The sequence below is a fragment of the Halyomorpha halys genome, unplaced genomic scaffold (genome assembly GCF_000696795.3).
Source record: "Halyomorpha halys isolate HHAL.00 unplaced genomic scaffold, Hhal_1.1 Scaffold445.1, whole genome shotgun sequence".
Taxonomy (NCBI): Eukaryota; Metazoa; Arthropoda; class Insecta; order Hemiptera; family Pentatomidae; genus Halyomorpha; species Halyomorpha halys.
In genome coordinates, this window is record NW_027114133.1 from 76,241 (window position 1) to 91,095 (window position 14,855).

The 14,855-nt window shown below is 30.4% G+C and overlaps 1 protein-coding gene and 1 long non-coding RNA gene across 3 annotated transcripts in view; one reads left to right on the forward strand and one right to left on the reverse strand.

Moving 5' to 3' along the window:
* Positions 1 to 14,855, reverse strand: part of LOC106682819 (lachesin) — a 522,354-nt gene that overhangs the window by 51,962 nt on the left and 455,537 nt on the right. The gene's annotated exons all lie outside the window — the stretch shown is intronic.
* On the forward strand, positions 3,610 to 5,709 carry LOC136796760 (uncharacterized). Its single transcript, XR_010844510.1, has 3 exons — positions 3,610 to 3,744; positions 5,341 to 5,495; positions 5,631 to 5,709. It is a non-coding gene; the product is annotated as an uncharacterized lncRNA (long non-coding RNA).

The window sequence follows — 14,855 nt, forward strand, 5'->3', positions numbered from 1 at the left end:
TATATATATTTAGCTATTACGAAGATATCAACAAGATATTATGAGAATACAATTTTTAACTTTTTATTTTATCTTTATCAGCATTGAGTTTTAACAACTTTCCTTATAATCTCACATCAAATTTTTCAAACTTCAGAAGGTTATACTTAAAATATTCTTAAATTAACAAACACATATAAAAGTAATATACTTTATATTCATTTCATTACACCTTGATCGATCCTATAAATGGGCTATTCAGCTTTGTTGAATGATTAAAAATATTTTGAATGCTATAATAATTATAACAATATTAAGTAAACTTCCATTAACCTGACACGGTTTAGTGCACTCCATAGTCCAAAATAATGAATGCAATTGGAAGAGATCAGACGATCTTAGATTTTTCCAATTAGAACTCTAGTATCTATTTTTTTTTCATATTTTTCTCTTTAAATTCTTTTTAAAATTCTTTAATACTTTGTGCTTATCCATTTTATTATTGATAAAACTTGGAAGTGGTTATGTATGAAGCATACCTGCAACTAAATGCCAGGGACACATTCACTTTGGCCTGGCTGTGTTGATTTTAGTGGACTGTATAATTGAAAAAAAAATGATTGAATGAAAATAAAATTCTATTAATAAAACATTTATGTTTAAAGGGGTTAATTAGTTTTGAATGACTGGGCCATGGAAAATTGTAGATATAATGAGGTGGTTGATGATAAAGTGGAGATTAACTATATTGAAACGGGTGAACTTATTCCATGCTTCCCTTCTTCTCTCCGCATTCCTATGCCTCTCTCTCCTCTGCTTCGAGGAAAAACTCCAGGAATTCTACTCACTCAAGGTAGATTTGGTAGTAAGTAGTAAACAAAGAACAAGAAGAAAAACGGAGTAAACAAAGAACAAGAAGAACGGCTTCTGGCAGAATACAAGATGGCTCTCTCTCAAGGTTGCTTTTTCTCACCATAGAGAGCGTTGGAGGAGGTGAGTTTTGGCTGTTGGCCACATGGGGCGCAACTAATGTCAACATATGGCAGTCCCTCCAATTCATGCTTTTGGTTATCCGGAACAGGTTATTTTTTATTTCAAATAAGCAAAAGTAGAGGCACTTTATAGGATTTTGGTTTTAATTCTTTTCTAAGGATAAAACCTGTTTGATATGAAATTCTGAAACCCAGTTTAATCCAATCAGCTCCTAAGTTTATGGGAAAATCTACAAAATGTAAAATAGGTTTCCTACACTGGCAATTCCAGTAGATTGATTTATAAAAAAAACATTCTGTAACGTCCTAAATATAAATAAGTCCGACATATGTAATTTCAGTTTCGTACCACTAAAAATTCAGTTTTTTGTAAACGTGTTATTAAATTAATTATAATGGTTAACATATGTGATCTACTGCTTAAAATTAAGATATTTGTGGTTATAGTCTCTAGAAACGAGAAAATTAATTATGTTTCGAATAAAGTTTTATGTAAAACAAGTGAAAAACCTTGAAAATAAAACAGAGTGTATATAATATAGGAAAAACTTGAATTTTAATTTTGAAAAAGTAGTACGACCTTACAAAATAAAGCAAGTTTATCCAAGGTAAAGTGTTCTCATTAAGAGTAAAGCCTATTTGGCTTTGTCGATAGAGCGCTGGCTATTCTTGTGAAAGGAGTATTGTTTTGTGATGAAACACTTTAGGCTTTAGAAGTAGGGTACATTGTCCCTCTTACAACCGCAAAAGAGTAATAAGGAAGTCCATTGAATGTCTCAAACACCATTTTTAATTTTTGATCGCCGTTCATTTTCAGCTTATGTAAGTAACATCATTTAATAAGGTCATGATGAGTTTAAATGATTCAGAACGTATTATTGGAGTTCAAGTATATTATTCCCTCTCAGAAATTGACAACATTTAATGAGTTTTAAATGATGACTACAGTAAAAGTATTTCATAAATAATGAAATAATTCCCATTGCCTTGGTCTTAGTAAATAAAAAAATTGTGAAGTCAACAACGACAAATGATAAATTACATCAACTTTATTAGACTGCCAGAAGGTAAGTAGACAATTGTTTTCATCAATATAAGATGCATAGATAATTATTATGAGATGCATATTAATATATTAGTAAACTATGTTATATATTTAATTTAATATTTGTTAATACATATGTATTATTACTATTCATTAATGAATAATAAAACTGTTACCGTCGCTTCTACCAGATTTTCATTGAATTCTTATATAGGCAAAATGATGACTTGTAATACTTCATTTTTTATTGCTACTACTACAGGGTTCTTAAGGAAGGCAGAACAAATATATATTTTTTTTTTTAAAGGGGGAATTCAAAGCGTTTACCGCTGGTGGGAGTTAATCGTTCTAACAGAAGAGCTTCCCGTTACATGTGGTAATGAAGCTGCCCGTGGAGACAATATGTGAGGCTGTATTTGAAGTAGCTGCTACTCTTCAAAGAGTCACATCCTTTCAACGTCCCTCAGACACACTCTTTCTGAAAAAAAGAGGTTTTATAAAACCTCTGAATACTGTCGGGAACCTCATTTGGCGAGGGAAGCCTTTGATCCTCGTTTAGCACTGATGCTACATTAATAATAAATACTTATAGGTTGAGTCTTAGATTAGTATTATACTCTTTGAACAATCGTAATCCACATTGTTTCTTAAACAAATTTCCGGATTAGTGGTAACTTCAACGTTCGCATTGGTTCGGTGTTTTCGGACAAATTTGATTTGCCTAATGGTGTAACTCAAGGCTCTGTTTTAAGCCCAACATTGCAATTAATGATATACGAAACTTCATAGAAAACCCGGTCAATGTTCCACTATATACTGATGACGTCCTGCTTCATTACAGATCTACAGATGTGAATTTTGGTCAATCTGTACGCAAAAAACAAAAAGCAATCTGGAAATATGGGCTGCAACCTGTGGCTTCAGTTTCACCCTGTCTAAATCATCCGCAGTCTATTTTTGCCGAATTCGGAGATATCCTCAAACACTTACGGTATGTCTCGGGAACCGATATCTAAACAACCCGAATTCAATTAAATACCGCGGGGTGATCTTTGATTCTAAGTTGTCATGAAATTAAATGTGGATAAGCTGTTCTCCAAGCTATCGACAACAAATAATGTTCTAAAAGTAATTTCCAATTTAACATATGTATGTGATAGGGCTAATATACAGTAAATGAATATACTTAATTACACCGTATTACATTTAATACAGTGGTTCTCAACCTTTTTTGACGGCGGAACCCTTTTGGCAGAAGTAAGAGATTGGCTACATTATCGTTTAATACTTACTTAGTGATGAATCATTTGCAGAAAAAGATAATAATGTCTGGGATACCTACATACCACCATTTCAAAATTTATATATTTTTTAAAAACCTTTATTCAACTCTATACGACATTAACAGTAAATAGAAGTACTGAAATCTATATATATACACACACATATTGCCGTGTACGGGGCTTCGGGGTTTCTAAGGCCGACTAGGGATTCCCCGTACAGGTATTATATTGAAATTTATTCATATATTAATGTATTTATATTATGTATTTGTATTTATATATTTATATTATGTATTTATATTATGTATCTCTATCAGTTCCTGATGGGAACCGACTGAAAAGGGATGCGCTATATTTAATTCAACTACTAGACACCATCTGGCCCCCTAGCCGTGGTATGCTAGATATGAATATCATAATTAATGATTGGAGTTCCTTTCCAACGGTATAGTGTTCACCAATTTACTATGCTATTATATATATGAGGTGGCATGCATGGATTATTAATTATAAAGTAATGTCCTCGTTACATGTTTTATATTTACAATTATATACACATTATCAAGAATATTATTATGAGAGAGCATGGTAAACTTGTTCCCTTATACTTTAATTATAAGATTATGAATTGAGAAGTACCAGTTGGGATCTTTGATATTTATACGGACTCTAAGTTATTAATTCTACAACTGCCATTCTAATTACATCAGAAAAGGTCTTACTTGTTTCGGTACATCTGTCGGCTTGGCGGTTGTCGCAAAAGAGCGTCCATATGGCCTCCCGGCTGCCGCTGATCTTCCAGACTGTCTTCCTCTGTCAGACTGTTCTCTTCTCTCAGCTTCCCTCAACTTGTCTTCCTCCAACTCCGGACTCCCTCAAACTCTGTCTCTTCCATCCAGCTCTCTCAGGCTATGTCCCTCTGAGACTCTCCACCAAACTCTGTCCACCCGACTGTGTCCCTGAGACTCTCTCCCAAACTCTGTCCTCAACGGTGTCCATCTCTCTCTTTTTGTTCATTTTCTCCCCTCTCCTTCTGACTCCTCCTTCTTTTGATTTCTGTCCTTTGATTGGTTCCTCTATTTTCAGAGGGGGTGAGAAGGTCCAATGACCTTCAACGAAAGTCGGTCTTTTTCCTACCTTTCATGTTTAAAAGTTTCTTCTTTGAAGAAAGCCGGCTTCTAGCGGCTTACTTTATTTTTCCCGAGGTTTTTAGAGAGGCCCCGTGTGAGATAAGGGGTGTTTATTTGTTATAAATTACGGCGGCTATTTCGCTGTACTTTCTAATGTCTAAACTGCCCACGTGGAAGATAAGGGCTGTTTGTTTGTTTAACTCTGTCTACACGGTCAACCGTTCCCAGAGGGTGCATACCATCTGTTATCTATATACTTTTGTACATTTCTTTAGATCTGTTGCCGATGGATATTTGCATAGGTCCGGCGGTATATTTGGCATGCCGACAAAAGAAATTATTTTAAGTTAAAAAACTCCAGCTGGTGCCTCTCATACATATCAATATATATATATATCATCAACACAACAATTTGACTAACATCAAACTTACTTGTTGTATTTATTTTAATACAGTTGTAAATCAATCAATTAGTTTTTTTTTAATTTGAAGAATCGTTAGTTTGAAGACGAATATACGTTGACCTTATGCTATCTCCACTGGAATTGTTATAAATAATTCAAGAGAGAACGTGACGGGGCGTGGATTGTTCCCGAAGTCCACATCAGCATCACCTCTGGGTGAAATAATATATATGTATATTTATAGTACCGACAGTTTTCAAATAGATTGAATAAGTAGTTTCTTATGTTCACAAAAAATATTGATATTTCCATTTATCGTGATATTTACAAATTTTAAAAGAAATTTTGATAATGTTCTTTCAAATTAAAATTCTGGTTTTCTGATATTTGTATATTTTCAAATATGATTGCTTAATCATTTATTATCTTATTTTTTAAATTAAGTAATTATTCACTTTGTCATATCTTTGTGTTGATTTGAAAATTATAAACTTTTTTTATTTATAGTTCTTGCTGAAGAATAACAATACAATCTTTCACACTCTAAGACAATAAGTTTTATTGATCTAAATTTAGGTTCACACAATATGTACAGACTAAAACGAAGAAGGTACTAAGATAATCTCATAAAGAGTACACATGCAGTTGAAAAGAATTGTAAGGTTAGTTTTACTCTCTATTGAAATATTATCATTAAACCCTTTTCTTAGGTAGTTAAAATCTGTTGCGGTGCGTGCATCAAACAACCTTCACGTATAATACTACTTTGATTTAATATCAATCCTGTCTTGTTTCAGAACCGAAAATATACATTATTCACTGTAACAATATTTCCCTGCACAAATTTTCTATGAGAGCCTTTTAGTGGAAAAATTGGCAAACTTGAATTTTAAATGAAGTAATAATATTTATCTTTCCTATATTTAACATTTTTGTTTTGCGAAAGTATGATAGAAATATAATAATTTAGAATTTTTAAAAATAAATATTGAAATTATTAAGGATTATTTTATAGAGTTGGTTATTCTCTCAACTAAAAGGCTCAAGTATAAATTAATTGAATTAAAGAAATTAGTAATTTAAAAACTTATGTCGAAATACAATTAACAGATTAGACGTGACCACTCGTCCACAACTTAGCCTTTGTACTGATTTATTCCAGTCCAATCTGTCACTTCTTTTACAAACCAACGAATATTTTGTAAAATACACAGGATTTAAAAAATGTCATGAAATAGAAAATCCTTTCAAGAAATGTGTTCAATCCACCACCATCCATCATATGTGTTAATATCCCATCATTCATGAATTGATGATTGAAAAAAAATATTCATCACAAGACAGAACTCTTAAATCTGAATTCTTAACACTAGACTGTATTTATTAAATTTATGATTATTAATAAAATATGATCACCCATTTGAGTGAAAATGATAATTTTTCTCTGTTGTTTTTGTAAATTATCTTTATGGATTCAATCAATTATTCGTTATAAAATAAATTATCGTATTTTAAAAATGACAAATTCACTGAATGTATCGAAATTAATTTGCAATACCTTGAATATTTAAACAAGGTCAGTTAGTAAATATAATATTAATTTCCAACAAAAAGCATCACCAAAATCAATGAAGGTTTAACGAAACTGGAAAATTACATCAAATGGTCCAGAAAATACTATTCACACACTGACCAATGTCCTTTGAAAAGACAGAATTGATCACAAAAAGGTCCGACAAGGGAGGCTGGCTATTCAACACCAGTCGGTGGAAAATGTTAAGTGAAATTGAGTGAACATCTGCTCTTCCAAAATCCACGTGAAATTACAAAAATGCTCGCATAACCCAGAAAATCCTTGGTAATCAAAGGATTCCCATTTGTGATATCAAACCAAATACACTGCATATGTTACTAAAATTGTGCAGTAGAAGAGCTCAGAGCAAGAATATGACCAAGATACATGGTGTAACTTTTTCAAGAAGAGCATTGTAAAAAAATTAACAGTTTTCATTTAATGTTTTATATAATTCATATATCACAACATAAGAGGTAAATATGTTGGAATAGTGGTGAATGGCCCGAATACTATTGCTAAAAATTACAAAAATTTATTTATTTAAGGAGGACATTGTTTTCCAAAGTATCGCTTATGCAAGCTATTCTAGTAAGCAAGTAGCAAGTGGTACAATTTATGGGTAGGCAAATAAACTATTAGGAGTCGTGGAACCAAGTAGAACAAAGTCACTACACATTTCACAGAGAATTTCAATAAGCATATATATTCATTATAATAACCAGTTTTATAAAATTAAAATTGTTTTCTGTATTAACACAAATTTCACTAAATTAATGGTCAAAATTTTATAAAACACTACTAAACCAGATTGGTATGCATAGAAGTATGGAGCAACTCTCGGATTTAATTGTGAAATCAAGGATCATTTTTAATTATAAAGCTTTATTCATTTTATTCCCAACATTATACAGTCCTCATAACTTTTCACCAGCAATAATACTCCATTAATTAATTCTGCTAATAAAGACAGAGATTAACAATATTTTATGTTGGTAATTTAAATTTTATTTTACCTCCGACCGATAAATGTTACCACCTGGGCCCTGTTTCATAATAAAGTACAAACTAATACTATTAGTCTTGTAGATTTATCTTAATTCAATTACACAGACTTTTACAATAGTAACTTGTACTTTAGTATTTTTTAATTTCTGTAATATCACTAATAGTCATCCCTACTATCATGAAAAAAATAAATATTAGTATTATTACCACACTAGTTTCTATACTTGTAATATGAACTAATACTTATAGCTTTCATTATGAAACAGGGCCCAGGTCGGATCTCAATTGTTATACTCTGATGAATAAAATAAAGTGTATTGCATGTGACGTACTAAGAGAATATGTTGTCATTTTTATTTTATGTTAGTCACTTTGATTCATTTAACAGTTGTGAATCAATAAATAATTTAAATAAACACATAATAATATATGTACCGAACTAATATATAGCTTTTTTTTCAATTTCACAAACCAAAATAATCTTCTTTTTTAAGAGGAAAAATAAAACGGAGAAGAATGCCAGTATTAACTCGCTCAAGTTCTGAGGAATTCGCCAGAAAATTCAGCGACAGAGAATTAAAAAAAAATTACTCAAAGTTAAGAGTGCCTTTTGTTAAGACAGGGGCAAAAAGGAAGTGGTGATTAGTAGGACACTTATTCTCTTTGGACATCTTTATAGCAAACAGAATTTATTTGCATGACAAAGATACATCTCGCTCCTGGCAGCTAATGAACATAAAGTAATTAAATCCCCACCATCTGAGGGCCTCTATCAAATATTAAAAAGCTCTTCCTTTTCTCAGAGCAACACCTAAAATTCCATAATGCTTCACTTGTTAATTTATATTTTCACATTTTTATCTTAACCTAATAATAAGCATTATTCTAAAAAAAATGTTTTTAAGTTATATTAGCTAAGCACAAATTATACCACAAGTAAGAAGTAAAAATATAACCTCAAAATGCAATAGTAATTCAATGTAAGCTAAATAAATTAGCTTCCGTTCAGTGCATACGGTACTTTACCTCACCAAGATACTGACCGAAGAGCATATAACCGATAGTAAACTTGGAAGAATAATATGGACTATTTTCAAGCTTATCTGACATGCACTATAAATATATATATATATGCTATAAATTATCAGTTACCAACATAGTTAAATATAAACAACAAATTACTGAATCAATAAGGTACTGATATAACCTAATGAACATACCTTACGCTAATTAGTTTTATTAGGATTATGCTAAATAGTCGATGAAACATTTGATATCACAAGTGAGTTACCACATAACCAAACACTTGGACGAATATGTCATTAAATTACATATCGAATATGTGTGTATGTTCAATTTATAAATGACCCTTTTTAAATACATCCAAATGCTCTTTGAAATATGGTTTGATTTCAGATGTTTGAACTCATTTTACAAGACATTACACCGAATATGCTCATAATTTCATAAATCTCATTATGCAATATTAACTTCCAAAATAGGAATTACCTGTCACCGGAGAATAATAATGTCCAAACAAGCTTAACAAATATACAGAGGAATTACAACAGTAATATGACCTAATCGGCTTTCTGATTCTCGCCGAAACAGAAATATGTGTCAACTCCGACAATATGAGAATGTAGATGAGCTCATATGCAAGGCAGACATTGTGTGTACTCCAATCAATTTGCACATAAAGCTGCCCTTGATTTAGTGCGTGGTCTGCCTACCTGATTACTAATAACGACGTATGCTGTGCTATCATCTCATTTGTCTGCTTGGCTACGTTTATAGTCAGAATGTCAATGAAATCGTCGAACTTATAGTGGTGCTATAGTTTACAATTTATACATATTATTAGTCTTAGAAACTTTCAAAGTGAGATGGTCTTAAGAGGATTGAATTTTCACCATCATAACAATGATCTAATGAAAATATTTTTTACAAGAAATATATTTTAATAGAATTAAATTATAAGGAGTTTCAAGCATAGTCAGTCCACAAAACAATAATAGAGTACTAAGAAACTATATGTTTAGATGTATAAAAAATATACTGTAATTAATACTTTTGGTCAAAACAAATAATAAAAATCGTTCTCTATTCTTAGATTGTAGAAGTTAATGATTAAGACACGTTAAAAAAAAAAAAAGAAACTGGTCAGTAATTCAGAAGGATAACTGAATTGTTTATCTATTATCATTAAAAAAATCGTGACAGACACACAAAATTCCAGCATGATCTAATCATATTCTCAAGAAGCGCGTCATTCAATATGTAGGTGGAATACATTTTTAGATATTATAAATTATATAATAATTAATATATATATTTATTTATAAATAATTCATATATTTAAACTTTAATAAAACATGGCTTAGAAAGGTATTGTCAAGACTTTATTCCCATGAAAGAAATACAGTAGATAACTATGAATATACCCTATCTAATACGTCTCTTGTTTCCTTTTTCATAATAATTTACTTTTATAAAACCAAATAGCATCCAAGGCTTGACTAAGATCTAAGATGTCTAGTAGATATATAATGTAATATATAGATACAGTACATAGTAGAAATACATCGTAATATATGATATATGATACAAATCTCTATTAGGATAACATCTAGTGCTTTCAACAAATCAGGAGTTTTCTATGAAACGTTAATACACTTATTTCTAAACAGATGGGTTTTTTGACAACTTAAAATTCTAAACCAAAAACCCTAAGTTTATTTCAAAATTTTAAATTTCCTCTGCCATATAAGTGTTACAAATCCACATTTTGAATACAAATTTTACTTATCACCATAACATTATACGCTTATATAATAATTTTTAAATAATAACATATAGAAAACTCCTGTTATTCTGCTAACGTTGTACAGTTTATAGTTGCTTTAATTCTTCTTCATGCACGAATTGTCTACATGTTGAAAGAAAAGATTTTGGTGTGAAGATATGCGGTAATAATTTATGTATATCATAATTTTCAGTAGAAATAAAGATTTGGATGAATATGGTTTGCAGCAAATACTAAGGCAGCATCTAACAGAACACTGTAAATACTTCAAAAGGCAGAAAAAATTGGTATCTTCCCTAGAGAATCAAGTATCATATTTATGATTATAGATAATAGGAACACACTATTAAGACATCAAATTTAAAATATCTCATAGAAGATCTTAAAACCATTAAGATCCTAAAATCTGTCCTCTGAAATTGAAAAGCCTCATTCGAAAAAAAATTAAAAAACAAATATATAGTTCATTAGAAAATAATACCATAGTAAAAGTGTCAACTTTATCCTTTTAAATTAAACATCATTTCTACATTACTTAAATTAATAAACTTGTATTTTTCATTCCCTTACCTACACCTTCTATAGGGGGCATCTTTGCAATATAAAAATTTGGATGAGATAAAAAATATAAAACAATGTTGAGAAGTGTTCATTTACCATCGTGCAACGGAAGGAAGTAAGGAAGAATGTGTGCGCTCATGAATCCATTGGACAAGAAGAATTATGACCCCGGTGGGCATTTTTCCTGAATTTTCCAGCCTCTGAGAATTTTCTGATCCAGAAAGTCAAGGTTTTTGTGGATCTGTGTTTTTTAAATTCATCTCTTACTGTATCACCAGATACTCTCAATAAATCTAGATTAAAAGAATTTTAAATTTCAATAATCAATAAAAGAAGATTAAAAGATATATAAAATTTGGTAAAGCCTTTGGTATTGATAATTTTAGAAATATATAAATTTCGGCCACAATTTATTTTAGAGAAAAACATATTCCAAGTTTGAGAAAAAGTATGCATGTTCGTTTTTTTAGCAAAATAATTTAAAATTTAATTTAAATAAGTGAAAAAATAATTTTATTCTGGGACATATGTCTCCTAAGAATAAATACATGGTTCATATAGTGAGATTTTTATCTGGCGAGCGTTTACAGATTTTCAGATAGTAGAATGAAATTACATTGGTATATTGGCTTTACTACTGTTTATAATGTTAATCAATACATGCCTATTTATTTGATTACAAAGATGTGGAGGTTTGGTTATTCACTAAATGAAGGAATAGGTATTGTATAAAGGAAAGAATGGTTGAGGACAGGCGAATGGGGATGGGAAGAGAATTCCAGAGGGAGGTTGCACGTATGACGAAGGATTTGCTAAAGAAGAAGGTTCTATAGAAGGGAATATATAAATCATTCGGATGGGATCTGGTGTTTAATGAGTGGATGGATGAACGAAGAGTGAGGAGATCAATGATATAGGTAGGTTTTTTGATGTTAAGAACTTGGAATAAAAAAACACCAAGGAGGTATTGCTTTCAGGAGTTTGGAGAGAGCCACATCAACTCGGAATACCAGCGGGAGACTTGAGAGCGCCTAGGGAACTCAAAGATAAATCTTACAAAGCAATTCATGAGTCTCTTCAGTCTCAACTCTAGTCCTGCAGATAGCCCTTCATACACCAAGGATCCGTAGTCGAAGTTGGGGAAGACGAGAGAGGATACTAGGAGCTGACGAGTGTTCTGAGGAATGAAATTACGGAATTTTAGGAATTGTTTGAGTACAATTATGGATTTGCATGTGAAATGTGGTTATTCCAGGAGAGGTGTTGATCAAAGGTGACACCAAGGTTTTTTATGTGTCTGGAATCCATTGTAAGGATATTTCTTTAACTTTTAGATTAAGAAATTTGGGACATTAGAAATATATTGACGTAATATTTTATAGTTGTAAATTTTTCTTTGGTAAATATTCAGGCCCGGTAGTGGGAAAACAAGTAATATTTTCTCATTTTGATTTTTTTTTTTTATAAAAACAATTCATAATAATTATTTTAGGCAAAAGAGAGAGACAGCAAAACGGATTTGTACGATTAAGAAAGCAAATAAAGTGCTTAGTTTTCTGTTGTGAACTTCTATTATCATATTTATCTGTTGCATTCGTTATTACTTCCTCTCCACTAAAGATTGAGAAGGTTTCTATTCATACAAAATATGAAAAACATATTTGTCAAATTCGATAAGTTTCACTCCTATTTTAAATACATTAAACTTTAATGGCATAAAATATAATCCGATTTTGGGAATTGTGAGGAATTTATTAGATGGAACTATATCAATTTTATTAAATTCCTCCAGTTACTTTAGGCATATCGTATCTTTCTTGATATGCCAATGGTTCAAAAACGGTTTGTTTTATTTGGCCAAAAATTGAACGAAAATTAGGAGTTAATGTAAAAGTAATTCAGTATCGAACTTTTCAAATTCTATTTACTATATTTTGGGTTAGACTTACTCAGCAATATTTTTTCTTGAGATATGTGTCTCAAAATGTATTTCAAAACAGCTTTTAATAAATTTTATTCTCAAACAACAAAAGAAATTTACTTTAAAAAAAATTTTTATAAACATTTCTTACACCTTCAAACAATTAATTAAATGCCTGTCCAATAAAGTCTGTCAGGAAGCTTTTCTAACCTTTATACTTGATACACTATTTTTTTGTTTTCAGCTTTTTTGTGTTAATAGTGTCGGGTATATATTAAAGTAATAACAACTGTGTACGACACATTACTGTAAAACGAGGGAATATTGTATTTTTTGTATACAACTTAAATCGAGTTAGATTAAATAATTTCCAAACATCCATTGGTCCAAGAATTGTCATATCTCAGGCATATACACACAGGCCATTTGAACGATTATTTGAAAAAATGTATTTCCGCCGAAAATTCGAATTTGAAATATTGCACGATCTCGTTAATTTTCCTTACTATATATTTCATACAGAGGTAAGTGAAAGTAAAAATTAAATATGATGATATTTAATGTTAGTAATATGGTGAGCGGGAAGGGTCCGCTTTGCTGGTGGTCCGCTTACTTATCTTACTTTTCAGACAATTATAGCGAGAAGGTTGGTTGATGTGCGACATGTCACAATCTCACAAGAAGAGATCATAACACAAAGATGCAATCCAAATGCAATGCAATATTATATGTATATTTGAAAAATAACTTATGTATTAAAGTATTAAACATGGAATTACTTCCATTTTTAATGATGAATGAATATGCTGGTATTGGTTTATAAATTTCTTAAAAATGAGAATAGTAATAAATTAATTAGATAGGTATATTTATAAAATAAAACTGGGATTAAAATTTAGTATAATTTATTTAATGAATAATCAATTAGCTAAGAATCTGAGAGCTGAAAATCTCTAAAACCACAATGTAAATATATCATCCGTTCCTTACGACTAAAAAGAACGAAAGATATTAAATATTTTACTATATTTTTAAAACCTTTATAGTAAATATCACATTATTACTTCGAAAAACGTGTTTCTGTACAACACATTGAACTTATTTATCAATGAAAACAACCTATTATATAATGAATACCTTGTAGAGGAAACTCAACTGAAACATTTCTTTTACCTTGAGAATGGAACATTAGACAAATCGAAAACATCTATGACAGATATAAGAAACACGTTCGTTAACCGACAGTTGAGACAATATTGTAAGAGGACTTATAGTCTGAGGCAAACTACTTTCCACAACTCAAATATTCAATAGAAAGCAGCAAACTTGTACCTTAACTATACCTCAAGTAACTCTCTAAGAAGACAATCATAATTGTATGTAAGCTATGAAGAAATACCCAGCGCAATAACTAAATAAACACAAAAGGTCATACACTTTGTATAAGTATAAATATGTTAATAGAATTTAAATCGTAGCTTTAATAATATTATTATTTTTCTTTTAAATGCATTAAGAGAGATTTGAAAATCTTAGTGTCAAATCGATTTGACCAATTAATTTATAAATTAAGAATAAAACTATAATGTTTTTGATCCATATATTTATAAATTCAAAGTTTTTACTAAAAACTGTACATTTAATATGTTCAAATTATTTACATAAGAAATAAATTTTAATTTTATGACAAAAACAATGATCCTTAGTCAATTATTCATAGCAGAAAAAAATGGCAAACAAAAAGAAAAGGCAGTAAATCATTGATTAAGCAGCATTATTTTTTTTAAAAAGAAAGAAAAAAATGTGAAACACATAATGCTGAAGTAGGGAGTACAGTATCCATGAAACCTCTAATGAGAGAATAAATATATTTAGATTCAAAAAATTGTATTTTATTTTTCAACCTTATGCAAATATAATACTAAAAATTTATAAAACGCGCAGATCAAATGGGGAAACAAATTAATTTATAGATTTATTGAACCCTCTATCGCTATTCCTTCACCATATTCCTTTATCTATGGATTGGGATAAGGTTAGATAAACATAAAGACGTTCGGAATAAAAATTTACAAACTTAACAAAAATAGGAACATCCTTACGTGAGAACTAACCGTATTTGCCGCGAGAATTATTTTCCCACTTCAGGATTG